We start from the raw sequence: 17,860 nt of genomic DNA, 5'->3' as shown, positions 1-17,860 counted from the left end.
CTCAATTTGGTATATGACTATAGTATGACTGATTGATTAAGTGTACCTTCTCTCAGTCTTGTTGGTCCCTAATTATGTTTTGATACATGACATAATGGTTAATGTTTAGCTTATTCAAGGCCAAGGGGTTGTTCTGGTTTATTATTTTATATGGCAAATAGAAGTGTTCTGGTTCCAACTTATTCAGTTTCCGCCACCATTATCTATTGTAATTCTAGTTGTCATGTATGTTCATAACTTGTTATGGCGTTTTGCCTTAGATGCTTGTTTCTTAAGGCGATGACTGTGCATATGGCATTTAGGTGTGAGAAGTTGAAACCTTTCATATTGATTTCTCCGCAATCAAATTTGCTTCTTCTTTTTTTAATAAAGAAATTCTTTGTTTATGAGTTTGAAAAAGTCATCCAGTGAATGTAATTATAATTTGGTTCTTTTGTTGTCTTTACAGCTGTTAGTGGCCTATAAAGCTCATGTTGTGGAGACTCTCCAATTTTGATTGGTTGTTGGGTTCGTCATCAGCAAGGTCATCAGATCCCTTATTTTGGACATTGTTGGTGAACTAAGAAAGCGTAGAGACAAATAAATCCTAGAGATGAAGGGATTGAAAGGTTTGCTTTTTTGACTCAATTGGCTTATCATAATTTGCAGCTGTTCAGCTCTGCTCTTCAATTTATTCTCATTAGGGCTTGAATTTTATTTATTTATTCACTTATCCTTTCTTAACTAGACTATTTATCTTTACCATCATTATATTGATAGAGTAAAAACGTACTACATTGATAGATTCACTTATCTTTTCTTAACTAGACTATTGTTCTTTATTTGTCTGATCGTCTCTGCACTTAAATGACAGCATCTTAAATACTAATGACCTATTCAAATGGCATAAATGACAGCAGCCAAAATGATTATGCATCATCACTTAACTCTCTTTCATCATTCTATTTCATTCTGCGTCAGTTATTGCTGCATATATTGTCATGTAACATTTCCTTAAATTTTCTGGTCTTTTTTCTTGCTCATTTATGTTGCTTATATATGTCTTTATTAACATTTTTCAGGTTTTTAACAGTCTTCAATTATGACAGTGAGGACTGGGAAGGAAGACATTAGAACCATAGCCAACGATGCCCACTCTGCAGTAATGATCCAAAGCTCGAGAAGCAATGTAAATGAGTTTTGGATTGGAATCTTAGAGCTAGAGAAGCAAGTACTATGGATTACTTCCTTTCAGCATATGAGCTACCAAGTTTGATTCATGGGTCTAACTAGTGGCCAGGAATAATGTTTTTGATCCATGTGTAGGTAGCAGTTAGGAATGATTTCTTGTTTGGTACATTATCTAATAATTTAAATATTTGGATGTTTGAAAAATGCTACTAATTGAATGATATGGATTAGAGTGTGGTTTTATGTGGTAATATGGAGCATTATTTTTGAAAAGATGTTCAAGGTATGAAATATATAATGAACAAACAACAGCTCAAAACAATGTTGTGAGAACCAAGTTCAGACAACAAACCTAATGTTGCTCACACAATGGTTGATAAAAAGAATTTGTTATGTGAACTAACAACCAACAACAAAAGAAAACAAAATTCTGTTGTCTGAGATTCATAACACACAACAGAAATAAAATTCTATGTTGTCTGAATGCATCAATAGACAAGGGAGATGATTTCACTTTGGTTGTGTTTTACTAATCTCAAACAACAAAGAAAGAACTATAGCTGTTGTGTGTTATCTCAGACAACAAAGATCAAATTATAGCTATTATGTGTTATGAATCTTAGACAATAGCTAAAAATTTTCTTCAGTTATCTGAATGGCCTGAGGCATCCCCGCACATGCCTACGCAAAATTCACACAACAAAAATAGCTATTCTATTGAGCTTGTTGAAGGATATTGATATTTTTGTGTCTTATCAAACTAGGATTAGTTCTATGATTGTAATATCGGAAAAGGTTCTAGAATTCCTAGTCCTATTCAAAATAATTTTCCTTGTATCATTAGAATATGTACTTTGTAATCCCTATATATAGGGCTCATATTATCAATAGTGGAATACATACAATTCTCTCTACAATCTCTCTTGCATCTTATTTCCTTAAACAAATTATCAGCACGAGCCCTAACCCTGAAACCAGAAGCCAAATATTTTCTGCAAAGCATCCTGCTGCGCAACACAAAATCCTAGAACCAAAAAACCTTAGGTACATGTGCACCACCTCCATGGCCGCAAGTCCTCCTCCTCCTACGCACCCATGTGCCACCATCTTCGAGTTCAAGATCAAGATTAAGAAGAAGAACAAGAAAAAAAAATCCAAGTAAGTATTTAAGATTAAAGTTCTTACTTTCTGTCTTTAAATTCTTTTCTTTTCTTCGAGGACTCGCAACCTCCCTTCTTCTACATCCCACATTTCTATAACGTGGGTTCGATTCTATAAAAGCGAAATCATGGGGATTCACACTATAAGAACTAAGAGCGTTCACTACTACAAAAAGGTCATCAGACGACGGTGGATTTGTGTTGTGTGATGACCAAGCTCACCGTGGTCTAAGCGAGTGTTGTGTGATTGAAACATCAGACAACGGTGATATCACTGTTGTGTGATAGTACTTTGCTCAACAAAATACTAATTTCCGTTGTGTGAATTCTGCACAGGCATGTGCCTGGCATGGCATCCGCGGGGATGCCACGGCACAGTCAGACAACAGAAAAGAAAATTTGCAGTTGTCTGAGATTCATAACACACAACAGATATAACTCATTCTTTGTTGTCTGAGATTCATAACACACAACGGATATAACTCATTCTTTGTTGTCTGAGACTAATAACAGACAACGGATATAACTCATTCTTTGTTGTCTGAGACTAATAACAGACAACAGATATAACTTAATATTTGTTATCTAAGGTAAGTAACACACAACTGAAGTAAAATTATCTCCCTTGTCTATTGATTACTCAGACAACAGTGATCATTTTATTTCTGTTGTGTGTTATGAATCTCACACAATGGAATTTTATTTTCTTTTGTTGTTGGTTGTTAGTTCATACAACAATTATATTTGGTTATCCGTTGTGTGAATATTGTAATCAAATTGGGTACCAACCAGTGACTGTTGTAGGAGAAGCCTCAATTTTGAACTCTTTTATCATCATACAACACATGGTTTTGTACTGTGTTGTATGACTGAATATTAGATAGTAATTAACACATAAACAGTACTCTAATCCATATCATTCAATCACCATTTTTCAAACATCCATACATTCAAGATATATAATCTACCAAATAAGAAATCATTCCTAGCTACCTATACATGAAACAAAAGCCGATATAATATATTTTCTCTTCAACGAAGTTTCCTTTTGAAGAAGAACAAGGGCAGTCACAATAGACTTGGCATTTCGCCTCTCATGAGGTTCATACTGCAAACACCATGATGCTAACCGCACCAGCTCAATTCTTGGGATCACTCTTTCTGCCAGAGAAAAGATATTAACATTCAGATCAACTAAAAAATTTCACCTCGATCAAGAAATGTGTTCAAAACTCATCCATGCAAATTGTACATAATTGTAGCACATCTGCAAGTGCATAATTGTACACACTTCCAAATAGGAGTATGATTTACTTACATAAATGAATGAAGTTAAAATATGGGACTTACATAGTAAGCTGTCACAACGTCAGTAGAGTCACCTCCAACCAACTTGAGCTTCATGCTAAACCAACCAAATCAATACATATGTTTCATTTGAATCCTGTACCCTATTCAATAATAGCTACTTAATTTAGCAATGAACCTGGAAACTAATCTTTGAAATGATTGATATTCAAAGTTTCAATCATTTTTACCTGCATTATTGTCAAGGGAGAGGTACTAGATCTGCCCATCTGCAGAGGTTTTGAAATGGTCCTCGGACCACATTATGTCGAAATTGTGGAGGGTGAGAACTAGTCTAAGATTGGGAACTTCTTTCAGCTGTTATAGATGAAGAACAATAAGCAGCAACCACGAAAACTGCAATGTAAACAAGAATAGCAGTCGTCGGAGAAGTTGGTCTTCTTTCCATTTTGGAGGGAGAGAACTAGTCTGAGATTGGGAGCTTCTTTCAGCTAGATCTTCTCAGGAGGACGAAGAGCAGTGCATTAATAAATGGTGGTCACAATTTGAAAATGACTTGGAGAAAAGGCTAAAACAAGAAAACTATGTATTCACATTCCTTTATCTGCTTAATTATTGCATATGGCTTATGAATGGCAAAGGCTGAAGTACCCAAAAATGACTACGACTTGTTAACTTGGGAGAAAATTGGGTAAACTAGAGAGAGTGCATATATCATTCTGAAACTACATATCACTGATGATTTATATGAAAACATCAAACCTAAGTAATAAATTAGGAAACTACATATCACTGGTGATTCATAATTGGGAAACTATATGATCCTACATTATTGGCTTCACTAGTAGTTTTGACAGACGGACCAAATTGGTACATGGGATTTCAAATGATAAAGGCTGGATCAAACTTGGTGCCTTCAAATGATGTTAACAAGGTAACAGCTACCCGGAACTTGGAAGAAGAAAATGAAACAAAAAATGAGACATTCCCATCTTACAATGCTCTTAGTATCTTTTCAGCATCATAACCACACTGACCTGCAAAAACAAACTCTATGCCAAGCTTTTCAACCATATAATCTACAATAAAAAATAAAATAGAGGATCAAATATATGCATTAGTCGAAAATGAATAAGTAAAATAAAATAAAATCATTGGCATAGAAACCTGCCCCCAGACCAATAAAAAGATGAGTGACAACATTGCCTTTAACCTGGGAATTTTCAAAAGTGTCTGCATAGAAATTTTGCACATTAAAATGGAGTAACAAGAGTTTTACTTCAAAAGGGAATGATGGCCATATTCATGATAAGTTAACCTGCTTCACTTGATTGTATCTGGCTAGTTCAGCAGCATTAATGATACCATTACATGCTATGTTAGGTCCAATTCCAGTCCAGAGCAACTCTCTCCTGAATTTTTTTAAAGTACCCACATTTAAAAGTCATAAAAAAAGAAGAAGAAGAACAATTCAATGCTGCTCCCTGATTTGTCAAAGACCAACAATGATCAAAATGACTCAAAAAAGTACTTACCTGGTCACCTTCCTACTGTACTGAGTTGTATATGAAAAACACAGGAATAATAACAAACGATAGCTATTAGAGATTGACCAAACAAATGAATATTATGTTACAAATTACCTGAGGAACATTAGAAATTGTACTTGCCAAGAAACCATATAAAACTACATTTGAAATTGTACCTGCCAGAAAACCATATAAAAACCTACATTAACCTCAAGAAACCCAAGAAACCAAAATCCCAAAAATTAACTAAAACCCCTCATCATTTGTGCATTTATGTAAACTTTAAACAAAAAAATGCCAGAATACGTATTATTAGAGAATGATAATGTTCCAAGATCAGGAGAGAGCAAACATTCCTTTAAGTAGTATAAGGAGATTAGTTTACCTTATTGAGCAGAGTATTAGTTATTGCTCTGCTAGTTCTATCGGTACCAAATGAAGAAGGAAGAAGCAAAGAATTCAAAAAGGCTTCCATTAGAAATGAATAAAAAGGTAAAACGTACCTTCGACTGACATTGAAACATAAAGGCAGAAACACCTTAACTTAAACACAAGCAAATCCTAAAGGATTAAAGAACATTTAAAAAGCCAGTTAACAACCAACCTATCTCAGCTGCACACTCACCATCTCACGAACACCGTTTCATCAACTAATAGAACAATGAGAACCAAACAACAAATAACCCAAGCCAAAAGAATTCCATAGTAAAATCGGAAAAAGATATAACAAAGCAAAATTCCAATTACAAAGTCACTCACAATAGCAAGGAAGTCCAACATTAAGATGGAAAACTAACTCAATTATTTGAAGGTAACCTCACATTTGGAACAACATGCTATTGATCAAGAATGAACAACAAGAACATAAAATCAAGAACAGAAACACAAATTCAGAAAATAGAAGCCACTCACCTAAAGCAAGACAACCGTAGAAGCTAAACAACCCAAATGGAAACCTTCACTTCTGAAAACTTCCTCCATTGCCCTCCCATAGTTCAGTTTCAAGAGTAGAAAAATCAGACTCTCATTCCCATTCGTTCATCCTTCTTCTTCTTCTTCTTCTTCTAATACTCAATCGAAACTCATACAATTCTATAGCTTCACTGTCCTCTAATCTAGAAATACCCAATTGCAGCCTTTGAGAAAACCCCAAACTCTCAAATTCTCTCTTCTCAATCCCTCTCCGTCTCCTCCTTTCTACTTATCATTCTTCTTTGTTTTTCAACTACTCGCTTTCCCCTCCCCTCTCTTTCTTTTCCCGTTCTCTTCCTCTTCTTTTTGGTTTCCATCCCCCACCCCTCACCGTCAGCAACCAAAACCCACTCCTTCCTCTCTCTTAACCATTACATAAATAAATAAAAAGTAACAATAGATTAAAAACAAATATCATATTCATATATATATATATATATATATATATATATATATAACAGAAAATTATCAATAAAACACCACAAATTTAAGGAACATAACATTTTAAAAAGTCTAACTCAAAGACAATAATCCAAGTAGGCTTCAAAGTTGGGGGCGGGATATCACAGCATGTCTTTCTTTCAGCATATCTCGTTCTCTCATTCATTAAAGAAAAGTTGTTACTAGTTTATGATCTATATTACACTCTAGACAGATTAGTCATTCCAGAAATTCAATGGTTTCAAGCAGGGCAAATACTAGATTAGCTACACCAACAGACTACCCAGCTAGACAACCCTACTAGGAAAAGATGCAATTTGTTTGCACTGGATATTACAGCTCCAAAATCTGCAAACCTTGAAAATTCAAAGTCATCTATATGCCAAACAAATTGGAAAAAGAAACTCAGACCTCAAGCAAAATCAAGACCCTTGAAAAATTTCTACTAATCATTTCAAGATTTTATTTCTTTTTCTCCATTTAACAACTTCCTCAGCAAAAACTCAGACCTTAAAACCAATTATTCCACACAAATCTTGCAATGAAATGTAACAATTTCAACCCTCAAATGAACTAAACAACAATACAAACAACAATTCCTCCATAGTAGCAAAAGTAACTGATTCGAAATTACCGCAATTGAACTAGCGGATAACAAATGCTTACCTGAGTGCCCCAATGTCCTTTCAAGCAAGAGCTGGAGACAATGGCGCCATCCCTAAAGAACCCATCAGCTGCTCATCCAGGTTGATAGAAATGGTGATGACGAAATCCACATGGCACTGTTTGGAGAAATCCACATGGCACTGTTTGGAGAAAATTCTGAACTGGAAAGGCATTGTCTTTCTTTTTAGGGTATTTTGATGAAGAGAGAGGCAGACAATTGCAGGGGAGGAGGAAGAAGCAGCGAAGGTTTTAAGGGTAGAAAGCGTTTTGGGTGTTTTGAGATTTCAATGTGATTCATGAAATTTCTGGAGAATTTTGGGGTTTCAAAACTATGAGAGAGAGAGATGATAGGAGAAAGAGATATGAGACAATGAGGGAATTGATTGTTTGATGGCTTCGCAATAGTCGTCGTGGAGCTTGGCATGCTAAGGGAAGAAATGGCTAGCTTGAGGTTGAAATGGAGTGATTTGGGAACTGGGGTTCTTGGGAAGGATTGAAGATGAAAAATTGGGTTTTTAGGGTTTGATGGAAGAAGGGAAAGATTCGGGTTGAAGAAGTCTTATTTTGACTCAAGTGCGGAAGAGGGAGAATGAAAGGAAAAGAAATTATTTGAACTTCAAATATTACTTCTCAAGTCGATCCTACAACACACTGTCGTAAGAGTGTATGACATAAAATCAAAATGTCAAAACATGGAGGGAAATCTGCAGCCTGATGCATTTTGGCTCAAAACTCTGCCGCCTATGTTCCCACTTCACACAACAGAAAAGTATAATTTCTGTTGTCTGATTTCTACAACTTGCACAAGGTTTACCTAGTGGAACATATCCAAGCAAGCTTCCTCAAAATTTGGCGTTTAGTTTTCAATCACACAACAGAAAATGTCAAGCACCATTACTTAGAAAAATGGAGGGAAATCTACCGCTAAATTTTTTAGACTCAGACAACGGACAATACTTAATTGTGTTGTGCAATGTAGTTCTGAGAAAAAAGTTATCACTTTGTTGACATTCACACAATGGAACATTACTAATACCGTTATACACTAGATTTTACTTAAACACACAACAGAAGATTTCTGTTCCGTTGTGTGATTAGTGTTGTGTGATTAACTTTTTGTATAGTGGTTCGTAGACTTCGGACTAAGAGCGTCTGTAAACATAGATTTATATGAACTAAGAGAGTTCGTAGACTTCGGACTAAAAGCGTCCGTAAGCATTGATTTTGATCATACAAACATCATTGTTTCGGTCTAATCCAAATTTCTTGGAAATCGATTTCTTGGTAGCATTAAGGCTCGGAAACCTTAATATTTGTTTTATTGGAAGCATTGACTCCGAAACTAATCCGTTCTTGTTTCTCTTTTTCAGGATGTCAAACTTGAACGAGCTCGATTTTACGCCATTGGATTATAAGGGCACGGGATATTTCATGTGGGCATATAGGATCCGGCTTCTCTGCTAGAAAAAATATTGCTAGGATCTGCTTGGAAAACTATGTGAGCCCGCCACATCAGTCTAGCTCAATCCAATGGCTATCAAGCTAACAGCAAATATGGATAATGAAAAAGCTATAAATCACACTAACGATTACAAATGTTAGTGTTTTTCCAAGTTTCACCCTGACAAGTTCCCTCCACTTAGACTTCCTCTTCCTTACGGCTGAAACGTTTCTCATTCTTCCTATTTTGGTCTCAGTCCAATTTCATTCATCTTTGGGTGCTGGTACTTTGAACTTTCATAATTTAAGTATGTGTATCTAGCTCTATTCCTTCATATTTTTGTTTTTATTTATGTTAATTCCCTTTATATTGATCTTAGCCCATTTAGGTTTTCTGGGTTTTGGTTCTTTGAAATATCAGCTTTGTATTCTTGGGTCTTTATCCCATTAAAGTATTTTAGGCATATATGTTTAGCTAACACATTTTTCAATCATTCTTGTTCTCTTGATCCGATTCTACAGTTGGTGATATGAGGACCTCAAATATATTTTACTCATGTTTGTTTTTCTTTCTTTTTTTCATGTCCTCAGTCTGGAAATTATGGTGTACCAATTCCCATGTTATGGATGCCATTTCAAGAACCTCAAACTTTTAGTTACCAAGCATTACTCAAGATTTTCCAGATGATGGGAAAGACTCATATTGTGGTGATGAAAGATTGGCCTCTGATGCTATTTGAACTCAACACTGAAGCATGCCTATTATTTATGCAACTAAAGCTTTTCATTGAATTGAAGTATGGTTTAACTAGCTAGTTGTATTAAAGTACAATCTATGATACAATTTTCCATTCTTCAGGTCATTAGCTTGGTACAAGGAAGCCAATGATGGCATCATAGTAACTTGTTATTCAGTTTGCTATCTATACACTATGCTTCACAATTCCAGGTGATTTGCCAAGTTAAGATAAAAAATGAAATTCTCATTCATGTAAACAATATTCTGCAGAATTTCTTCATACATAGAAACTAATGAATAATTCACTCCAAATTGGAGTCCTGCCCAATATCTTTATACACATTGAAACTTAACAATTCATTCCAAATTTGAGTCATAGGCCAAAAGTAATTAACATGACCATCTGAGCATCCTAAACAAATTTTCACTTCTCATACAGATCTCTTGACAAAGCAATTCTTAAGTAATTAACATGGCCATTTTGGCAAGCCTTTGAACTTGAAGCCTCTCTGCCGGTATCATATGATCAAATACTCTAGCCTTTCCTATGTTATCACCATCATTCTCAAATTGACCTATTGCATCTCCACCTATCAAACACCCTTTCCCTAACTAATAGTCCCCAACTCTATGCCTCCACTTCTATTTCATAATTGAACCTGCATCAAATAAAAAGAAAACCAGATTGATCAGTTGGTGGGATGGGGCAAAAAGGAACCACTGATGGTCTATTGTAAAGTTCAGGGCTTCAAAGATGCATTCTTCCAGTAAAAGAACAATAGTCTCGTCTTTAAAAGGAGTAGGGAAAAACCAACTAATACTAAAAAAGTATGCTACTGAAATAGATACCTATAGTGAAAACTAGATTTGGTATTGGACAAAACAAGAGCACAAATAGACTTGAATTTGATCAGTAAGACTCACAAGGCTTGCTAGGTTATTTTTCTAGATAAGAAAAATTACTTGATTGAGACAATAAAAAAAACACTTGGTATGCAATACCAAAAGATAGATTGAAATGCAGGTCATCGATAGCTTCCAAATCCATTCTTCTAGACTGTTGTTGATTTTTAACATAACCAAAACTCAGTTGATTCTTTTCTAATTCCAAGTTGAGCCTCCTAGCTACTTTGTCAAAGAAAAAATGCATGAGCTTAATTTGTTATAAGATCTACCATCAGCAATAGAATCATTCAAAGACTCAAAGATGAACATTAAGTAACTATTGTCCATCCACTTCGTTTCATATTATCATACACTAGATAGGTACTATAATAGCATAATACAAGCAAATTCTTTTGTGAACCCCATAGAAGAGAAGAAACAATTGATACATTTAGGCTTCACCCATCAAACCTAATCAAGAAAGTAGTCATCTTGAAATTCTACCCCATCAATAAAACAATTTAGAATTCATTCCTACAACCTCCCAACAAAACACGCCCAAATCCAATTAATTGAAATAGACCCAAATCAATTTGATTAAAAAAAACAACATAACAAAAGAAAAGAAAACAAAAAGATACATCTCACCAAGGTTAAATCGCCGCCTCCTAATGAGTCATTGAGACAATAACTAATTCTTAAATTTTCCAAGACTAGATGGTAAGGGGAAGGAGGAAGTTGGGTGAAAAGAGAGAGGGAGATGCAAGGGGTCGAGAGACCTGCAAGTGTTAACGTTAACGTTAGTGTGTTCCTTATCCATATTTGCTGTCAGCTTCACAACCATTGGATTATGGTGAGCTCACAGAGTTTTCCAAGCAGATCCTAGCAATAATTTTTCTAGCAGAGAAGCCGGATCCGGGCTCATAATGTTGAGCTCCACCTAATTACCCTCGATTTATTGCCTACAATCCAAGAGCCCTGTTATGAAGGAACCGCTCAAGACTCTCAAACTGAGATAGATAATTCCAGGGCGCTTACCCTGATGAAGCGCCATATAAAGATGACACTCCAGTTTGAGTACATGAATGAGGATAGCGCTAGAAACTTTTGGGTAGCGCTTCGTGAACGTTTTTAGTAAACATTCACCATCTTCCGAACTTAGAAGCACGATGGAATAATCTCTGCTTCTCTAAATTTTGAAATAGTTATGTAATATTGTTCGAAAGCTCTCCGCATCAGATCATTGATGTATGCCAGTGGAAAAACTATCACAGAAGAACAATTGATTGAGAAAACCCTAACTACCTTCCCCATCACTGAATTAAGATTCTCTGAATTCTATCGAATCTTAATCAAACGAAGGACGAATCACAAATCTCCATCAGCTAATTGGAGCTATGGCTTGTGTTGAAAGGCACAACCACCAATTTGTGAATAGAGAATATGGTAGCCCTCAAGATGGCTACCATGAGCACCGTTCAATGGTTAGAAGAAGTCGCCATAGACGATATGATCCATATGATCAACATGCTCAAGAAGGTAATCGCCAAAGTTAGCGAATACATGACCAAAGGAGTCATGAATTTGAGGATATAGGGGTTGGACACCATGGCACCATTTTTTGCCATAGTCCTAGGGACCATGTATATTGCATCAATACACCTCAATCAAGAGAGCATCCTCTACACTATGTTTTATGGAGTATCTTATCAATGGTGATTAAGACATCGAGTTATGAATGACTTTAAATCTTGCGATGAAGATAAAATGTAGTAGATTTTTCATATAGTCTTTTATTTTCTAAGAATTTTGTAATGGAAATTATGCCTTAAATCAATAAATGACAATTGTCTTAACTCTTTCTCACTAGGCCCACCCAATTAAGCATGATGTCTAGTAATCTAGTTGAGATTAGTGGTACTTAAGTGAGTTTTGCTCCACTGATATCTCTTCTTACTTTCCTGATCATGTTTAATTGGAGTTACCGAAAGAATTGAGTAATTACAATTTGTCTAAATTTGATTTTTACTTTGGATTAGATTTTGGTCCAGAAACTTTGATGCAATCATTGGCTATTATTATTAATAAAGTGTCGATTCTTTAATTCGAACTTGAATTATCATTCTAAAGATATAAGAGCCAATGGTTTTTATGTGGAGACACATAGTAAGAATGGACATAAGTTCCTTTACATTACCTCTAATGACTACGGATGAAAAAGAGTATTAGAGAAGATTATGTGTCGCTCTAGTTGGTTATATGTAACCACTATTCAAGTAAATAAGTCCAATGACATCATAAGAGAAGACCTTAGGGACACCGACACATATAGGCTTTGACATGACCGTTTAGGACACCCAGGTCATGATGATCGGTAATACTAAAGACTTCACACGGACATCCCTCCTTCAGAACGAATAGAAGTAAGCATCAAAAGTCGATTCAAAGAGAGTATTGCACCGCCGCCGCCATGCACCAGGCCAGCCAACCCCGGCGCCTTGATTCCCCCGCGGCAAAATCATGGCTTTGACGCCATGTATAGAGACTTGGCTCCTCTCTCTACTTTTCAAAGTCAATTGTGACATTGTGGCTCAACCAAAACCTTCATTAATTGATTATGCAAAGGACACTAAAGAAATAATTGCATTCTTACATAGAATCCAAAGGGATTCTGTAGATCCATTCAACCAACGTGCGAACTGCTTAGATGTTTTATGGTATTGGTTGATGTGTAGACACGCTGGTCACTTGTCGCGCTATAGTCCACTCGTAATGCTGCCTATGATAAACTCCTGGCCCGAATCATATGACTACGGGCTTACTACCCAGATCATCCCATTCAATCAATTTGAGTTGATAATGCTAGAAAGTTTACATCGAAAATTTTCAATGACTATTGCATATCATTGGAAATTGATATTAGGCATCATATTCCCATGTACACACTCCAATGGTCTCGCAGAAAAGCCACCATTAAACGACTACGATGGTAGCCCGGACATTGGTAATGCGCACCAATATTTCCGCTTGGGGTTATGCAATATCACATGCAACTATGCTAATTCGTCTACGACCCATAGCCACTCAACCTTTATTTGCGTTACAGCTAGTGACTGGGTGCGAGTCTAATATCTCATATTTATGCATATTTAAGTGTGCGGTTTATGTGCCAATCACGCTACGACAGCACATCAAAATGGGTCATTGCAATGAATGCATATTTGTGTTGGATATAAATCTCCAACTATAAGTCCACTATGTAGAACACCTGACAGACAATCTCTTTACTGTTAGATTTGCGGATTGTCACTTTGATGTGACAGTCTTCCAGTCGTTAGGAGGTGATTAGAACGTCAACGTTCAACAGGAATGACAGGAATTGTCGTGGTCTGTCCCCACCATGTCTCATCTTGATCCCCTAAAAGTGACGATATCACATATACCTACTATAAACATGCCTGCAAGGATTGATGTCCCCACAAGAGAACATGGTGCCACCCAGTGGAGATGGGCACGAAACCACCACCATGGATGGTGGTATTGTGACGCCATAAGGTGGCATAATGACGTCATATGCCATGGGTTCCGCTAGACAGCGTAGGAGACCATAGGTTCGATGGATTCTAGCCTAGGAAGAGAGCGAGTTTGGCACAACTTGATCCATTGATCATTGATATTCAAAATCCATCTCATGAGAATATTCTAGATTGTGGTTATGTCCAAGAGACATCGTTGGGAGACGCCTCAATGTTAGAATAAATTCCTAAGAATATAGAGATTTCTACAAACTACACTAGTGTACATGAGGACGTGGGATTATTGAGATCAATGACATCAGACCTTACTCAGTTGAAAAATGCCAACATAGAGATAATTGGCCTAAATAGAAAGATGCGATCCAAGTTGAATTGGATTCACTAACGAAGAGGAAGGATTTCGGGCCTGAGATGCCAACACCTCCTAACATAAAACCTGTTAACATTAATAGGTCTTCGTTAGATAGTGTGATGAGAAAAGGAGATGGTAATCTCGTCTTATGGCGCAAGGCTTCTCACAAAATGCCCTGAAATCGACTACGAGAAGAAATATTCTCTCGTAATGAATGTCATTGTACTCCACTACCTTGCCAGTTTGGTAGTTTCCAAATAACTGAACATGCAGCTTACAAATGTGCTTACTACGTATCTTTATGGGGATCTAGATACTTTATGGATTTCATTTACCTAAATCAAGTGGCTCTAGACCACGGAGCGCGTTTTCAATGAGGTTGAAACGCTCACTAAAGTGACTACTTGATTGGGAAAGGATATGATGAACTATGCCCACACGTTTCCATGATAAGTTTCGGATTTGCAATTGTCGCGGTTTATGTTGATGAACATAATTTGAACCTTTGAGAGTTAAGAGAAACTGCTGAACACCTGAAATCTGAGTTTGAGATGAAGGACCTTGGGAGAACACGGTTTTGTCTAGATTTAGAACTTGTATACCGTGTCAATAAATGCTTTGGCATTTTGATAAAGTCAAGATACACTCCCATGGCCGTCCGTAGTCTTGACCCTAAAAGGGATACGTTTCGTCCCAAGGATGATGATGAAGACGTGTTAATTGGCAAAAGTTCCTTACCTAAGTGCAATAGGCGCATTATTGACTTAACATAATATAAAACCGGACACCTCATTTATTATGAACTTATTGGCTAGATGTAGCCCTGCACCAACTCGATGCCATTCAAATTGTGTAAAAACAATTTTTTGATACTTAAAGAGTATGATAGATGTGGGCTTGTTTTATCCCTACAGAGAGAAAAGGAATAACGGAAGAATGGGATCGGACCCCATTAGGCATAATGTCGCTGTCCCCACCACCGTGACCCTCGAGATGGCCGGCGCCGGCACCACCAAAAGTGGTCGGCGTCACCCTCCTCCCCTTTGTCAAAATGATGGTGATGTTTTGATGGGTTTTGCTGATGCAGGGTATCTCTCTGACCCTCACAAATGTCGCTCCCAAACAGGTTATGTCTTTACCATGAGAAGCACTGCGATATCTTAGAGGTCTACAAAGTAGACATTTGTCGCTACTTCCTATAATCATGCAGAGATTATTACTCTACATGAAGCTGTGAGTGAATGCATATGACTAAGGTATGTAATTAGACATATTTGAGGAATTTGTGGTTTGAAGTCTACCACAGATAAACCTACATGCATATATAAGGATAATGCAGCTTGTATTGAACAAATGAAGTTAGGTTTCATCAAAGGCGACAACACTAAGCATATATCACTTAAGTTCTTTCATTATCAGCAATAACATACACTTCTAAATATTGAAGTGACTCAAATCCGATTAGAGGATAATGTAGCGGACTTATTTACTAAGTCGTTTCCTAAATCCACTTTAGAGAAACATGTAAAGAGTATCAGATTGAGAAAGTTATCCGAACTCCCATGATTGTAGCAATCAGGGGGATATGTCGACATCAGGGGGAGGCATGATGTCTACATGTTCGATCTCGAATAGTGAATGACGTGTTGTACTCTTTTTCTCCTCATCGAGCTTGTTTTTGTCCCACAGGGTTTTTCACTCGAGCAAGGTTTTTAACAAGGCAACGGATGAAGCGTCACCACCAAGTTTGAGCGGCACACGGTGGAGTGTTGAAGGATATTTATATTTGTGTGCCTTATCAAACTAGGATTAGTTCTATGATTGTAATAGGAGATAAGGTTCTAGAATTTCTAGTCATATTCGGAATAGTTTTCCTTGTATCATTAGAATATGTACTTTGTAATCCCTATATATAGGGCTCCTATTATCAATAGTGGAATACATATAATTCTCTCTACAATCTCTCTTGCATCCTGTTTCCTTAAACAGAGCTAACTATTATTGTACAACAGTGAAATCACCGTTGTGTGATCTTTCAATCACACAACACTTGCTTAGACTACGGTGAGGTTGGTCATCAAACAACATTAGAATATGTACTTTGTAATCCCTATATATAGGGCTCCTATTATCAATAGTGGAATACATATAATTCTCTCTACAATCTCTCTTGCATCCTGTTTCCTTAAACAGAGCTAACTATTATTGTACAACGGTGAAATCACCGTTGTGTGATCTTTTAATCACACAACACTTGCTTAGACTACGGTGAGGTTGGTCATCAAACAACATAAAATCACGGTCGTCTGATAAGCTTTTTGTAGTGGTGTTACCTTTTAAACTAAATGACAGCAGTTAGAGCAGTTCCTTCCATCAAGAAACTATCAGTCACTTCCTGATCTTGTCTGATAAGGATTTTTCTCAATAACCATACAAATTTGAATTTAAGTTCAAAAATATATTGCATTTTATAAATCTTATTCGATTACATAAGTTTACATAATACACATGTGCTTAAATTTGAATCCTAAAACATCTTATTACATGAGCTTAATGACATTATAAAATGTCTAGTTCCTATATAGTCTTATAATATTGGGAAAACTTAAGGATTCTCGAATAACTTCTCGTGGGGATACTAACTCTGCCTACTCCCATATTTATGGTTTGCACCTTACATCACTCACTTTTAAAGTGTGTTTTAAAGAGTGCGCGCGCGCGCGCGTGTGACCATTTTAAGGAATCGCTTATCAGACCAAGTTTTTGATCATATATTGGCATCTTGAGCTTTCAATTTTTATGTCTATATGAGTAGATCACTTTTACAAATTCTATGCTAGATTGATAATTGTTAAGGCATACATAAGTGTGACTTACAATTATAAACATGAATAGTTCAAGTTAGACAGATTTGGTTCGTCCATTGAAAATCTAGTTTGATACCTTAACAGTAATGAATTTGGCTGAAAATTTGCATAAGTGATCTACTTATTGGAGTCTTAGGAATTGAACTGTTGAGATGCTGATATGTGATGGAAAAGTGAGTCCCATAAATGATCTCTTGAAAAGACAAAAAAAGATTTACTTAGTATTCCTTCTCTTCAAACAATAAGAGTTTAACCACTACTCCTTAGTATGCTATACACTTTGGAAGATCGAACGAAATATACTTATATTCTTCATAAGATATGAAGATATATCAGCAAGGATTCTTCTGTAATATCTAGGTATAAGATATAGAATTTGACTTCATAAATGATTGCTCAAAGGCAGAATATGTACCATAAGAAAGTGCAATTCTTTAACCCATAATTTTGTGTTTGTTTATAATCAATTGGTGGCCACCATCATGCTATCATCATTGGTAATCTGAAGCAAGAACTACTTTTGAGTATATAATAAAAAGCCTAATCAGAGGGAATAATATAAAGATGTATACGTTAGCCACATCTCACTTCAAATACCATTTTCTATAACTAATCGTGCATTACTATCTTCCTAAATACTTGTATAATGATCGAGTCCTATCCGAGAAAGTTCGCAACATACTTTTTTTTTCTTCTATATGTATCACTAATTGTTTGAACTCTAATATTCATTAGATTCAGGTCATGATACATTCGCGGCGCTAAATCTGTTTGGTGCATTATGATTATATACTA

The sequence above is a fragment of the Rosa chinensis genome, chromosome 7, assembly GCF_002994745.2.
Source record: "Rosa chinensis cultivar Old Blush chromosome 7, RchiOBHm-V2, whole genome shotgun sequence".
NCBI classification, from domain to species: Eukaryota; Viridiplantae; Streptophyta; class Magnoliopsida; order Rosales; family Rosaceae; genus Rosa; species Rosa chinensis.
The sequence above is the reverse complement of the archived record's forward strand: the minus strand, read 5'-3'. Positions refer to the sequence as shown.